General features: G+C 41.1%; 1 pseudogene across 1 annotated transcript; it reads right to left on the reverse strand.

Moving 5' to 3' along the window:
* Positions 1 to 354: 354 nt before the first annotated feature.
* On the reverse strand, positions 355 to 1,305 carry LOC309961869 (tubulin polyglutamylase complex subunit 2-like; annotated as a pseudogene). The gene has a single exon. The product of its transcript is annotated as a tubulin polyglutamylase complex subunit 2-like (transcript).
* Positions 1,306 to 14,243: the final 12,938 nt, after the last annotated feature.

Genomic DNA, 14,243 nt, shown 5'->3' on the forward strand with positions numbered 1-14,243 from the left:
TTCTATGGGGGACTTCTCTAATTACTGCTGAGGGGTAGGGGGTTGGAGTAGAAAGAAAAGAAAGCTCTTGATAGATCTACTTAGTCACTTACACAACACCTTACATTCTCCACAGCTTCCAGAATTAGTAGGTGGCACAACCTGCTGTAAGGGGTATGAGAGAAGGATTCTTGGGGAGCGCTGAGTATGCCCTTCCAACTCCTGGCTCAAGCCAATGGAAGTAAAAGGCCTAGGATTTTGTCACTCGGATAGAGAGAGGACTATGGTTCCATACACAGAATCTGAGGCTTGGGCCACGCCTGGGGCATCTGTGCTTGGAAATCATCGCTGTGGGGCTGGCGGGGAGCTGGGCGCTCATTTTCGGACATGGTTTCCAGAGCCAGAGGAGGATTTAGAGGTGGAAGGAGGACCCGTGGGCCCTTTCTGGCCACCTGCAGGCTGAACAGGCCCTTTCTATTTGGGGATTAATGTCTTGTTCTTGAACACTTTGCTGGGATCTAGCTTGTTCACAAAGGAGTCGGTCTCTTCCGTGAGTAGGTTTGTGTTGTAGGTGATGGGTTTACACATGTTGAACCATTGCTTGGCCTGTGGGCTAATGCCATAGCTGTGAAGGCATACTCCCACTGGAGCAGGCCCAGGTGAGTGATAAGCAGGAGATAATAGGCAGTAAAGTTATCTGTGAGAAAATGCCAGTATAACGCTCTGTCCAGGAACCAGATCTCAGTGTCTTGTGCTAATGCTGGTTTACCTCTTTTGTAGGCAAGGCAAACCTTCCCATTCAGGTTGCAAGGATCCAGCTCAAACATCGCACTGCGAGAATCAAAGTGAGGCTTCTCTGGCTGGTTCTCACTAGCTTCTTGTGTATCATCCTCCAGGTCTGCAAGAGTTGGTGCGTTAGGAAAAGAGCACATGGAAGACTGGTTGAGTTGAGTCAGTTTTGAGATGCTGTTAATTGCCATGCTGCCCAGTGGAACGGTGTGTTCATCCAGCTTCACATTCCATGTCATGTGGAAGCCGTTGGTCATCAGGTAAAAGTTCTTCAGATCCTCAGGCAGCACAGTTATTTTTTTGTTCCCATGAAGAAATCATGTGACATTCAGCAGGCGCCTTTTCTATGATGGTCACCTCTGTCACACCTTGGGATGATTCTAGGATGTGGGTGACCCCCAAGGTCAGCTTCTCCAGGTGCGGCTTGCGGCTGCCCAGTAGCGGGGTCGGTGTCTCCTCCATGGCTCGCGTCCCCGCTCCGCGCGCGGCCGGGAGAGCGGCGGGGACGGGGCGGGAGAGGGGGGCGGCCGGGAGGGCCGGACTCCACCCTGGAGGCGCGGCCGTCAAGTTCACGGCATGCCGGGAGTTGTAGTGCTCGGCGCCTGAGAGCGCGGCGGGGCGGAGATGGGGGGCCCGGGCTGCTCTGGGAGTAGCAGTTCCGCGGGGCGCTTATTCCCGCGGCCCCGGCGGGTGCTCCACGCCACGGCGCCGGGACACAGCGACTCCACCGCCCGGACCCTCCCGCCCCTCCGGGGCTGGCCGCGGAAGCGGGGGCGGGCCTCAGCGCCGTGCGGCCAATCGGGCCGGGCGTAGAGACCGGGGCGGGACGGCCTCGGCGCGACAGCTCTAGTGGCGGTTGTTTCCGTGTAGTATTTTCTAATGTGTCGAGTTGACCTCATAGAACTGGAAATATTTAGTATCCAAGTAGGAAACATGTGCTATCAAGGCACCAGGGAAGTTCCCCAAACTTCAGAGTATAGGTCAGTTTTGGTTGTGACTGTTTAGCACTTGTAAATGTGTTAAAGAGCATTGACCTGAACCGGTGACTATCCTTAGGTGTCCTTGTCTCTTCCCTACCGCTATTAACTCAGTGATATCTATTCCTTTTATTCATTAATCTGTGTGTTCCCTCTGTAATCTTTTTTGGGGCAGGGACTTTGTCTTAATCATTGTTGTATTTTAAGTGCTTCACATAATGCCTGATACGTACCAGTGCTCATTTCATAGTCTCTTATTACTTTATTCGGAAAATAGTAATTGAGCCCCTACTATTAATGCATTTTGAATACACACCTCCTTTCTCTTCTTTTTCTTATTTCTTTTTCTAGCTCTAACTCCCATTTTCTTTCCTTTTTCGGCATAAAAAGAAAACAAGTTTTATGAAAGACAACTTAGTTCAACTCAATTTTACAAACACTGAGTGCTCACTTCGTGCTAGGCATAGAATTTTTTTTAATAATAAATTTATTTATTTATTTATGGCCGCATTGGGTCTTCGTTGCTGCACGTGAGCTTTCTCTAGTTGCAGTGGGTGGGGGCTACTCTTTGTTGCAGTGCGCGGGCTTCTCATCGCAGTGGCTTCTCTCGTTGTGGAGCATGGGCTCTAGGCGTGCAGGCTTCAGTAGTTGTGGCTCACGGGCTCTAGAGCACAGGCTCAGTAGTTTTGGTGCATGGGCTTAGTTGCTCTGTGGCATGTGGGATCTTCCTGGACCAGGGTTTGAACCCGTGTCCCCTGCATTGACAGGTGGAGAGAAGTCCTAGGCATAGAATTTGACAAGAATTCCCTTCAAGACACTGCTTGATAGAAAAGAAAGACCCATAAAAATGTAATAAAAAATAGTCAAAAGGAATATAGCAAATGCCATGATAGGAATATGCTTTGGAGCTAGGAGAGTATCTTATAGCCACTATGGAAAACATTATGGAGTTTCCTCAAAAAATTAAAAATAGAACTACCATATAACCCAGCAATCCTTCTTCTGGGTATACATCCAAAGCAAATGAAATCAGGATCTCCAAGAGATATCTCCATTCCCATGTTCACTGCAGCATTATTCACAATAGCCAAGATATGGAAACAGCCTAAGTGTCTGGCTACAGTTGAATGGATAAAGAAGATGTGAGATATATGTATAGATATGATGTATGATATTATGTCTTATTGTTGTATTTCAGGTACTTCAAGCATTCCTCCTTTTAAAACTTAGACCTTTAGACTAGCAGAGCAGAAGTCTGCTGGGGATGGGAGGTCATGGGGATGAGAAGCAAAAATTTGCTTGTGGATAATTAGGGCTAATAGTGAATGGTGCTACTCCCATTTCTATTCCTCAATTCCTAGGCCCATAAATCCTGACTCTAGGTCCATTTCATATATATATATATATATATATATATTATATATATATATATATATATAAAATGGAATATCATTCAGCCATGAGAAAGAAGGAATCCTGCCATTTTGACAACATGGATGGACCCTGAGGGCATCATGCTCAGTGTTATAAGTCGGAGAAAGACAAATATTGTATGACATCACTTATATGTGAAATCTAGAATATCTGAACTCACAGAAACAGAGAGTAGAATGGTAATTTCCAGGGACTGGGATGTGGGGGAAATGGGGAAATGTTGGTCAAAGGGTACAGACTTCCAGTTATAAGACGAATAAGTTCTTGGAATCTAATGTCCAACATGTTGACTATAGTTAACAATACTGTATTATATACTTGACAGTTGCTAGTAAAGTAGACTGTAGATATTCTCACCATACACAGATACAAAATGGTAATTATGTGAGGTGACGAAGGTGTTAACTAACCCTATTGTTGGTAATAATTTTGCAGTATATATATGCATCAAATCATCATGTTGTATACTTCCCCACTCCCCTACTGGTATTTTCTGAACCTCCAAGTAAACTGCTGGCTCTTTGTCTCAGAGTCTGCTTTTGGGTGAACCCCAAATGAGACAAGTATCGTGCCCAGGGCAGAGACAGGGTATGAACCCAGGCATTTGGTTTCCAGAGTCCATGCTTTTACCAATCCCTCTGCTGACACTAGGAGGCAGGCTAGGCAGAGAGCAGGGGCAAAGGCACAGAGGCTTGAGAAAGTTTGGTGTGTTTGAAGAAATAGCTCAATATGGCTAGAACAGGATGGCTTGGGGAGTGGGATGTGGGTAGGAGAAGATGAGGCTGGAAATGGAACGTGGGATGAATTCATGAAGCACTTGAAGGTCAAGTCACGGTATTTGAGCTTCATCACAAAGGCAACGGGAAGTCATTTCACAGTTCTACTCAGGGTGGGATATGATCAGATATCTATTTGTAAAAGTTCCTTCTGGTGTAGAGAAGGTGGGCTGGGGGCAGTGGAGAGATTGGTGGTAGGAAGACTGATTCTGAGGCTATAGCTACTAGGAGAGTGACAGAGTGGATAGAAAAGAAGGGGCTGACCTCACAGATGCTTAGGGCATAGGGTCAGTGCAACATGGTGACAGTGTGGTTGGATCATGTACCAAGGAAAGCAAGAGGTTCAGCGTGAATGGCAGGGAGGGTGGAGGTACGTGTGAGCAAAAGTGTTTGTGTGGGTTTAGAAAGAGGGCCATTTCCACTGGACATATTGAGTTGTAAATGCCTGAAGACTCCCCAGGTGGAGATATCCAGAGGCAAATAAAGATAGAGCTTTGAGACCTAGGAAAGAGCCCACAGCTAAATATGCAAATTTTGGAATATCAGTTGATATTTGAGGGTCTTAAAGCCATTGGCATGGATGGAATTCCTTGGGAAAAGGGGAAAAAAGCTGTGCAAAGTATATGAAATGTTTTCAAGCACATAATCTCATTTGATCTTCATAATAACCATCTGAGGTGAGGAGGAAAGGTATTATTTTCACCATCACCTTGTAAGGGAGAAAATCAAGACATGGAGAGAGGTTAGGGGGCTTGTCTTTTAGCTGGAAAGAGGGAGAGCTGAGGCAAGGAGTAGGTCCACTGGCTCCATGTCCAGTGCTTCTCTCATCACACCACACTGTCCCCCCCAAAATACATTTGAATGCCTATACCAAGTGATATAGGGCCTCTCCACAAGTGTTCTTTTTAAAAGAAGGTATAATATCTTCTTCATGTTATATGTCTCTGTTATATTATAGAAATCTGACATATGTCAAATCATGATGTATAATGTTCTTTTCTGTATTTTTTACTGGTTACTGATACTTGGACAGATGTTTAACATAGCAATGGGACACAGGCATAGATGACACCAAATCCCATTTGTCAAGGCAGTGCTTGCTTTGCAGGTGAATTCTCAGAGGCTCTGCTACCGCCTGGTCGTTTTTCTCGATCCTTTCATTTTTGCATCACCTGTCACTATGGTCATCTCCCTTTTCATTATTTTTGACCATGTGCTAAGCATCTAACCTAACTCTGTAAAATTAAGTTTTAGGCAGTAATAATTCACATTTATTCACTGGACATCTTCAGTGCCTACAGCGAATCTTCCTGAGGTTTTTCTCTTCCTCCTTTTATGCTTTGGTGAGAGCACTCCCAAAACAGTACTGTAAGTCATGCCAGGAAAGGACCCCGCCACAGAACAACCTCTTAATACAGAGAGCAGAACCATTTTTGGCCAGATTTTTTAAAACCCACTTCCCTCTCTTGTTTGCCAGGGAGATGACACTGACATTTGGAAGTGTTGCAAAAGTGACAAATTGTGCCATATTTTATTACACGATTTGTGGCATATTTTACCTGTTTGGGAGAAAACCCTGACAACATGACATACGTATAAATGAGTCAAGCCCTTGTAATATCCCTGGGGCAGCCGCAGCCAGAACTTGGTTGAACAGACTGAAGGAGCAGCTCGTGGACACAGAGAGCAGCAGGGGGCTTGTCATGTTCTGCTGTGGTTGGCAATTTGCTTTCCCACCTCTTTTAAGCATGTGGTAAGCGATGGGGGAAAAATGATCCCAGATGATGGCAGGACACCCTCTGTGTTGTGTTTTTTTCAGCTCTCTGCTGTTTTAACTAATTTCCGGTCAATTATGCTGATGTCTGGGTATATTAGTGGTTTTATTTTAGGCAGAAAAACATCACCTTTTCTCTGAACACCAGTTTGCTATTCTGGCTTAATTGCAATAGAAATCAGGTTATACCTTATTTGTGAGAAGAAACAGTTTCTGGAACTTCTGTCCTCTACCTTCTCCCCACTTTCTTCCCTTGAAAATTTCTAGAACAGAGCCACTACATGATAATGACTCAGTTAGGAAGCAGATGAGCCCTGCCTGGTAAAATACTTGAATAAGCTATTTCCTTCAGAAGGGTGAGTGTGTATGTTTGTGTGTAGACATCTTAAGCACTGTGGTCCTTTCCTGACACACCAGAGCTCCAGAGTATACACATTATTGTTTTTGAGGGTCTGAAGTGTTCCACTTATAGCCATCCTTTTTTTGGGGGTGGGGTGGAGAATAAAAATGTTTCCAGTGTGATGCTATTTAGCCACATATTAGGTCATTTTCTTCTTACTCTTTCCAGTTTGCTGGAAATTGGAGATAGAAAGTAAGGGATACACATTTTCGTTTTCTGAGTTGATAGTTCATGTTTATGTCCTTAGTCTCAAGTTAAAGTAAGGGCCTGGTAATCCTTTGTGTAAAAATGTCAATATATTTGAATAGGGTGTGTGGTTAATCAGAGTCAGTTCCTCCATTCTTTTCTAGCAAGAAGCAGGAATTGGATTGAGTGTCTGGCACTCCTTGAATGTAGCCTTGGTCTTAGTGCCTCTGGTTTAAGTGTATACGTTCACTTTTTCCTCCTCCTCTGAGTCTCCCCCTGCACCCCTTGTTTCCTTTATGGGTGGCTCTCTGGAGCCCTTACACTCAGATGCTTGCTCACTCAGCCTCTTATGCCTCCATTTTAAAGAAGCTTTCTGGAATTTCACACACTGCCTAGATGAGGTTCTATATGAGGACTGAATCCCTTTTCTTACCACTTGTGGGGAGTGAACAGAATCTTCTTCAGAGGTTTCTCCTCCAAAGAAACTAGGGAGCATGTGATATAATATCTCGAATCAATCTCTTGACTCCCCATCTACATTCCTCTGTTGACAGGAATGCTTTCAAATGTCCCAGGAACTGACCTTAGTTATGAGGTTTCATTTGGAAGTGCTGAGGCTGGGGCCAGTCCTCAGAAAAATTGTAGGAGGGATGAAGCTTGTCTTAATCTTTATTACCCAACTTGCATTCCTTTGCCTCAAAACTTCCAGTTCCCGGTCGTAAAAATGATAATAGTCTCTGCCTTTTACTATTATTATTATTTTTAGAAAAGTTTATTTATTTATGTATTTAGTTTTGGCTGCATTGGGTCTTCCTTGCTGTGCGCAGGCCTTCTCTAAGTTGCAGAGAGCGGGGGCTACTCTTCATTGTGGTACATGGGCTTCTCATTGCAGTGGCTTCTCTTGTTGCAGAGTACGGGCTCTAGGCGCGTGGGCTTCAGTAGTTGTGGCTCGCGGGCTCTAGAGCCAGGCTCAGTAGTTGTGGTGCACAGGCTTAGTTGCTCCATGGCATGTGGGCTCTTCCCAGAACCAGGGCTCGAACCTGTGTCTCCTGAATTGGCAGGCGGATTCTTAACCACTGCGCCACCAGGGAAGTCCCCTGCCTTTATTATTAATCATCATAAAACAATTGCTGTCATTTCGTGAGTGTTTATTATGTGCTAGACATTTTGATAAGCATTTTATATATTATCTCATTTAATCTTATGATTTGGGTGTTACTATTCCTGTGTTCCAGATGAAGAAACTGATGCACGGTAAGTTAAATACATTTTCCTGAATCTCACAGCTAGTGAGTAGTGGAATCAGGATTCAAACTCAGGTCTGAATGTTCCCAAAGCCTGTGTGCTAATCATTTATTTAGACCTTCCCCCTCTTGGGCATTATTCCATTCTGTAAATTTAAGACTCCAATTCTCTCTTATCAGATTTTACCTTTTATGTTCTTCTATAGCTCTGCTCTTACGTTTCTGGGGTGATAGATGGTTATAGGGTACTTTAGTGTGATGAGGAATTATTGGCTGAGAAAGCCAGCATTGCTCAGGGCCATCTGCACTTTTACTGTCAGGTCACAAAAATCTACACTAAAAGGTACTGATCTTTCCTGGTGGCTTTTCAGGTATTTTTGTTCTTTGGGAAGATATTCAAGTCACAATACAGAGAAATCTGCTTAATTTGCCTACTTTTTATTAGTAATTCAATTATTTGTTTATTCATTTAAGTATCATTTATTGAGCCCTCCTATATGCCAGGAATTGTACTAGGGGCTGAGAATATACACACATAATAAAATGAAGATGAATAAAATAAATCCATGTCTTCAAGAAACTTGTAGGACTACTAGAGAAATAAACCACGACTATCATGTGGTGTGATAAGTGTTTTTATAGAAGGGTGCAATGGGATGTTATTGAAGCACAGAAGATAGGCATCTACTCTGGACCTGAATCATCTGGTGCGGACGAAGTTTGAGCTAATCTTGAAGAATGAGTATTAGTTAGCTGGATGAATAGAAGAGAGATCAGAGAAAGGAGTCTCAGGCAGAGGAGACAGTAAATGCAAAAGCCCAGAAGTGTGAAATAATTTAGAACATTAGGGATGACCACTGATTAATTAGGTGGCTGAAGCATAAGAGGTGTGGGGATGACAGTGGGAAAGAGACTTGAAGGGCCATTTCACTCCACGATCCAAGTCATTTGCAGCAGCAAACTGTTACTAGGTCTTGGGATGTAAATTTTCCTAAATAAAGGCAGAACAGCAGGCTGGTCTACATCTATTGCTGAATGAAAGCCTCTTCCTTTTAGCAGGCCTTGATGCCTACCAATGTCAGGGTTGCGTTGGGTTTGATTTCCTACTTTACACAAAATAGAAGTGGAAATGGGGGGAATGACTATGTGAAGGTAGCTTGTAGTTTGCCCAGTGGCTGCTGTTCAGGGACCACAAACTACACTGATATCAGAGGTAAAGTAAACTGCTGGCTTTACCTGGTCTTCCAAAGGGCCCCTTTGTTCCAGTCTCAGTGGGTTTTTTGAATTTAGTGGTAAATGCTGGGAGTTTCTGAGGCTACTCAGCTATTAAAAGACTTCATTCTTAGAAGTGGAGACAGTTGCTGATTTCCACTGTTGGATGATTTGGACATGTGACTTCTCACAGACACCAGGTAGAATCTTCTAAATAGTCTTGGATGTTTGCCAGGATAACTTGAGTGTTGTTAGTATTCAAGGGTTATTTATTCAGCCAGATAGTGTGACATTTTCAAAGAAATTGAGAGTTGGAAGGCCTCTTTGTTGGTGTTAGCAACAAACCAGTTTGTTTTGCGTGGCCTCGACTGGCTGAGCTGGACCTGGCTCCTGGGATTTCCATTAACAGTCGCCCAAGCTATATTTAGGGCACTCTCTGTTCCTAGAAAAGCTGAAATTTCCCAGCTGATTATGACTTTCTAGAGATGGACCTAAGTGTAGTATTTGCACTAAATTCTGTATGTGTCAGAACTGTTGGAAAGGAAGGAATATATTTTACATGTAGTATGAGTCCCCAATCACTGCTTTCTTCTCAGCATTGCTAGATGTCAGCTACAGCAGCTGAATGCTTTTGGTTAGAGACAGATACTGTTAATTTTTCTGAAATGATACTTCTTTCATGCTCAAGGATGGCACCAGGACAGTCTGTTTGCTCACCATGGGAAGGAGCTAAGTGTCAGGCTTTGCAGCTGCCTTACAAACTGCTGCTGGATTTTAGTGCAGCAAATAAAATAGCAGAGCTTTGACGATTCTCTAACTGGAGGAGGCTGATGAGTTTGGACAGACCTAAGTTGAGGGTATTATATGGATGTCTAGATGTTGAAGTCACCATAGTATTTCAGATGGTGGGTGATGCTTCCTGTTGCTCTCTCTGTGACCAGCTCTCTCACTGCATGGTCTAAGAAGGAACCGTTTTCTTAAATGTTATGATGTGTGAAAAACCTAAAGGGTAGGGAGAACCTACCCATTCATCTCTTCACATGCTCCTTAAATGAATTTACTCCAAAACAAGCAATAAATGGGACAACAGAATCTGTGCTAGTCTAAATAGGTATTTATTAACCTCGAAGGAGAAGGCCCTTAAGAAAAACACAGAGAAATTCTCTAGTAACTGATGAATAGCAATAGTTGCTTAAATTAGATTTTCTAATTCCAAATCTCCTTTCCCCATATATTATCACTACCCTCCCTTCTTTTAAACTTGTTTCTGTTTCCTATCAGTTCTTTCCTCTTAGCATGGTGTCAGTTGACCCTAAGGGAACCTCTCTGACTGAAATCAAAATATTCCTGCATCTCTCATTGAGTGAAAACCAGAATTAAAAAAATTTTATGAGATGATTAGAGGATTCATAGAAAAATTGCAAGGTAAAATTTGAGCACCAGCTCTTTTTACTCCTTTACTCTCTCAGTAACACTAGCTTTTCCTTCCCATATGTGTGGCACTTTTTGTCCATCCAAAAGCTGTGTTGGCAGAAGAATCTGGTATGAGTTTGTCCAAGTTGTCTGTAGTGGGCATCTGTTGTTTTTGCTTGCCAAGCACCCCTTCCTCTCTTATTTCACACACATGTGTTTACATCTGGGGAATTATTTGACCCCCACCTGGTGGGCCTGCAGATAATGTGCCCTGCTGTCAGTCATTACGGGGATGGGCCCAGTAGTGTACAAGTGATACAAAGAGAACTGGCATTTTTGAGGACTGATATGAATGCTGGGTTTTTCTCCTGTTTTGATTATAGACACAAGGGATTTCGTGAACATGTAATGGCTGGGGATCATCTTTGCTGGTGTATGGAGTTTAAACAAGAGAAGAAATAGAGCTAAGAGAAAGGGGGGTGGAGAGAGAGAGAGAGAGAGACACCAAGGAAGGGGAGGAGAGATTTTTATGAAGAGATATTGTGACTTCTACCTACGAAAACTTATGGTACTCCTAATTGTGCTAATAGGTAGTGGGATTGGGGAGAGAACCTTGAAGCTTTCTCCATAGCCTGATCTCATACTATGTTGGTAACAAGTCATATTACAGTTTGCAAGGGCTTGGGGATTAAATTTGTTTTAGAAGAACTTGGCTGAAGAACAGGTCTGGAAGCCCTAATTAAGTGATTATATTGTTTGAGAGAACAACTTCTCTTCCTACCTAAATGAAACATTTGCTCATAAAGTCACTACAAGAATGCACAGAATGACATTTCCTTCCAGTTCCTTGACATTGCACTGGAGAATGGTACCTTAGCCAAGATGAACCCATGGCACAATTGTAGCAACATTTTGTTAGGAAAACATCTATGCTCCTAAGTAATCTGGTTACTTAGACAACTTAGTTTGTTGTCATAAAGTTGAATAAGGACATAATGTAAAATTTCAGATAGTGTTACTTTCCAGAAGGCCAAATCATACTTGAGAGGTATAAAATTCACATGGGCATTAAAGGGTTTAGCTAACTTATCAATTTAATTAATTCATGAATGTTTAGGTTCTAACAATTATATTATTAACCTTTTAAAGTTGATGTCATTTATGCTACCTTTATAAATTTTCATTTATGTCATAATTCTGGATGAACGAGTTATTTGCTATGGTCTTTTACTCTAAACAAATGGAAGTTGCTCTTTCCCTACCCTCCCTCCATTTTTAAATAAAATAACACTAATAGAATAAGTTAGTGACAAGAGTATTGATCTGGTTTTGTGTGGATTTAGTGAGTAGATATAGGGAGGCAGATTTCAAATTTTTATCAGGAAAATTTTTAGCATTGTTTTATTAACTGGTAACCTGTCTCACTTCTGGTAGGATTCAAGTAGTAACTGTCCCTATGGCTAGATGATCCCTGCTAAGGATTAGAAGGGATTTATGCATTGGTGTGAGTTTTGGGCAAAACGATGTTTTAAGCTATTCTAGCTCCAAGAGACCATATACTACTAGTGGTTATACTAATACTATTAATATGACTTATACATTTTGCTATTAATAGTAATAATTACCACTTGGTAGGCATCTATTATATGCTATATACAGTGCTAGGCATTTTACTTAATACCTCCCAGTTAAGCCTCATACCAACCCTCTTTAGATATTATCCGCATTGATGTGGATTAAAGACCTAGCTGTTCTCTATTTTTTCGTATGTATTATCTCAACCCTTCCAGTAGATTACAAATTCATTCTTAAGAGAGAAGTCAGTGGTATACTTTGTATTATTCCTTATAGTTCCTGCAAATGTGAAAGGGTGGAACAGATTCAGCTTAAAAATTGTCTGTTCAGTCCTGCTTCCCTTCCAGACCTCATTAGTGTTATCTGAAAGACCCCAAAGCCATGTAAATGGTTACCACAATGGGAAAGCTTGCAAGCTGAGTACTTTCTCAGCTCTGTGTCATCTTAGTGTTTGTGTAACCTTGGGGAAGCTACTTAACATCTCTGAGCTTCAACATTCTCATCTGTAGGATAGGATAATAATAGTGCTCCCTCTAATAGGGTTGTTATAAACATTAAGTTAGTTAACACATGCAAAGCATTTAAAACATTATTACTAGCCCCAGTTCTTTCTCCTTTAATAATGAGTATTTAATTGCATATACATTTAAATTACTTTAAGGGGCTGTTGCTTTATTGGAATTCAAGAAGGCACTAGTTAACTTCTTTTTGGTGTCATTATTTTGAGATTTCTACAATCTTATCTGATACATCAGTTGGGAATCTTTAATTAAAAATCCAGAGGAAAATAAAAAGTAACTCATATAATAATACTTGCATATGTTTCACCCTTGGATCACTTGAAGGAAGCCCAAGGAACATTAAAGTGTAAATTTTTAGCTCTGTAGTCACAAAGATTTCTCTATCATCTTCAGAATTATGTTTTTAAGGTGGAGTAAGAATTGAGCTTTCCATCATATTTTCCAAGTATTCATAATATTGTGTGTATGTGTTTGGGTGTTAAAAAGGGAACTTTCTTTATAATCTCTTTAAATAAGCTTAAAAATAGTGAATCATAGGTTTTTGGCCTGCCATGGGCTTGCCAGCATAGAGTGCAAGAGGTATTCAAATCTTGCTGATATAATAGATTTTTTTTAAAGTTTTAATTACACATTTGAAGTCCTGATTATACCCTATGGATTTATTTGTTTATGAAAAGTCAAACTGTGTATTACAATATTACAGAATACTTTCTACTTCATCAGATTAATTTCACCATTCGTTCCACAAATATGATTTGTAAAATTCTGCAATACCTTGATACTACATTAGAAAAAGGTACTTAAATAGATGAGAAAGATAGATGTTTGTCTTCTTCTTCTGATATTGATGTTAAATAAAAGACGGAATGTTTTTGTTTAAAACCGATTCCTCATTCCCCCACCCCCACCCCCACCTCCAAACACAAGAAGTGAATGTCAATGTGAACAAAGGCTTCCTTTAAATCTGTTATTCAGTTCAAGTGTGTGTCAGGAAAAAAAAGTGTGTATAAAATCTAACAACAAAAAAGGGAACTGTAAATAGAAAAGTAAAACATGTAGAGGAGACAAATATTCTGTGCATATAGCTTTAAAATCCCATCAGGGAATACTTGTCAGAAAGAGAGACTACATACTCATTAATTTAAACATAAATTCCCAAAAGCAATATTCCAATATGTTAATTTGCCACGATAGATTTACCCATTGAAATCAGTCCACCAGTCTTGACCAGCAAGTAGGATCTTAATTTTACCATCTAACAGTTCAATTGAAATGGAATAAAGATTTTAACACAAATATCTTAGTAACATAGACTTTCCCAGATTGTAATGGAGCATCTATTCAACATTGTCAGTTCACAGGTAATGAAACTCCTTGTAAATGTTATTTCCTCACACAGTAGCAGGGTCTTACATGGAAAAGGGCTCTGTTCACTTTCTATTTAAAGCACAGGAAGAGATTATAGAATTGGTTAAGGAAAACAGCTTATTTTTTGGAAATCAGTTTAAAAATCTAAAGTTATGAGTATAAAGTAATAAAAGAAAAATAGCTGGCTGGGTTTCCCCCCTTCTTTACAGTGATATGGTAGAAATACAAGGAAAATGCCTAAAGTCCTAAAGGAAATCTGGTACCTTCACTTGCTACAGGGCTCAGTATAGAGTAAGGAAAAAAAATATTTTTGGCTGCAGCTTTAGTAAACAATGAATGATGAAAAATATTGCAGAAATATCTTCAAGAAATCTGACCACTCTGAGCACAGACCTTATCACACTGATCTTGTCTATATACCTCCACGAAGCTTGGCAAATGAATAACTGAGCCTGATTTTGGTGGAAGGAGAGAAGGAAGTACTAGTTCCAGCTTTGAACCAAGATTATGAAAAAAACCCAACCAACAGAAAACAGTTATTTCTTCTCCTGAATAATAAAGACATCATGTTTGCATATAGAACAGCTTTTGCATT

This window comes from Leucopleurus acutus, assembly GCF_964270905.1.
Source record: "Leucopleurus acutus genome assembly, chromosome: 5".
Taxonomy (NCBI): Eukaryota; Metazoa; Chordata; class Mammalia; order Artiodactyla; family Delphinidae; genus Leucopleurus; species Leucopleurus acutus.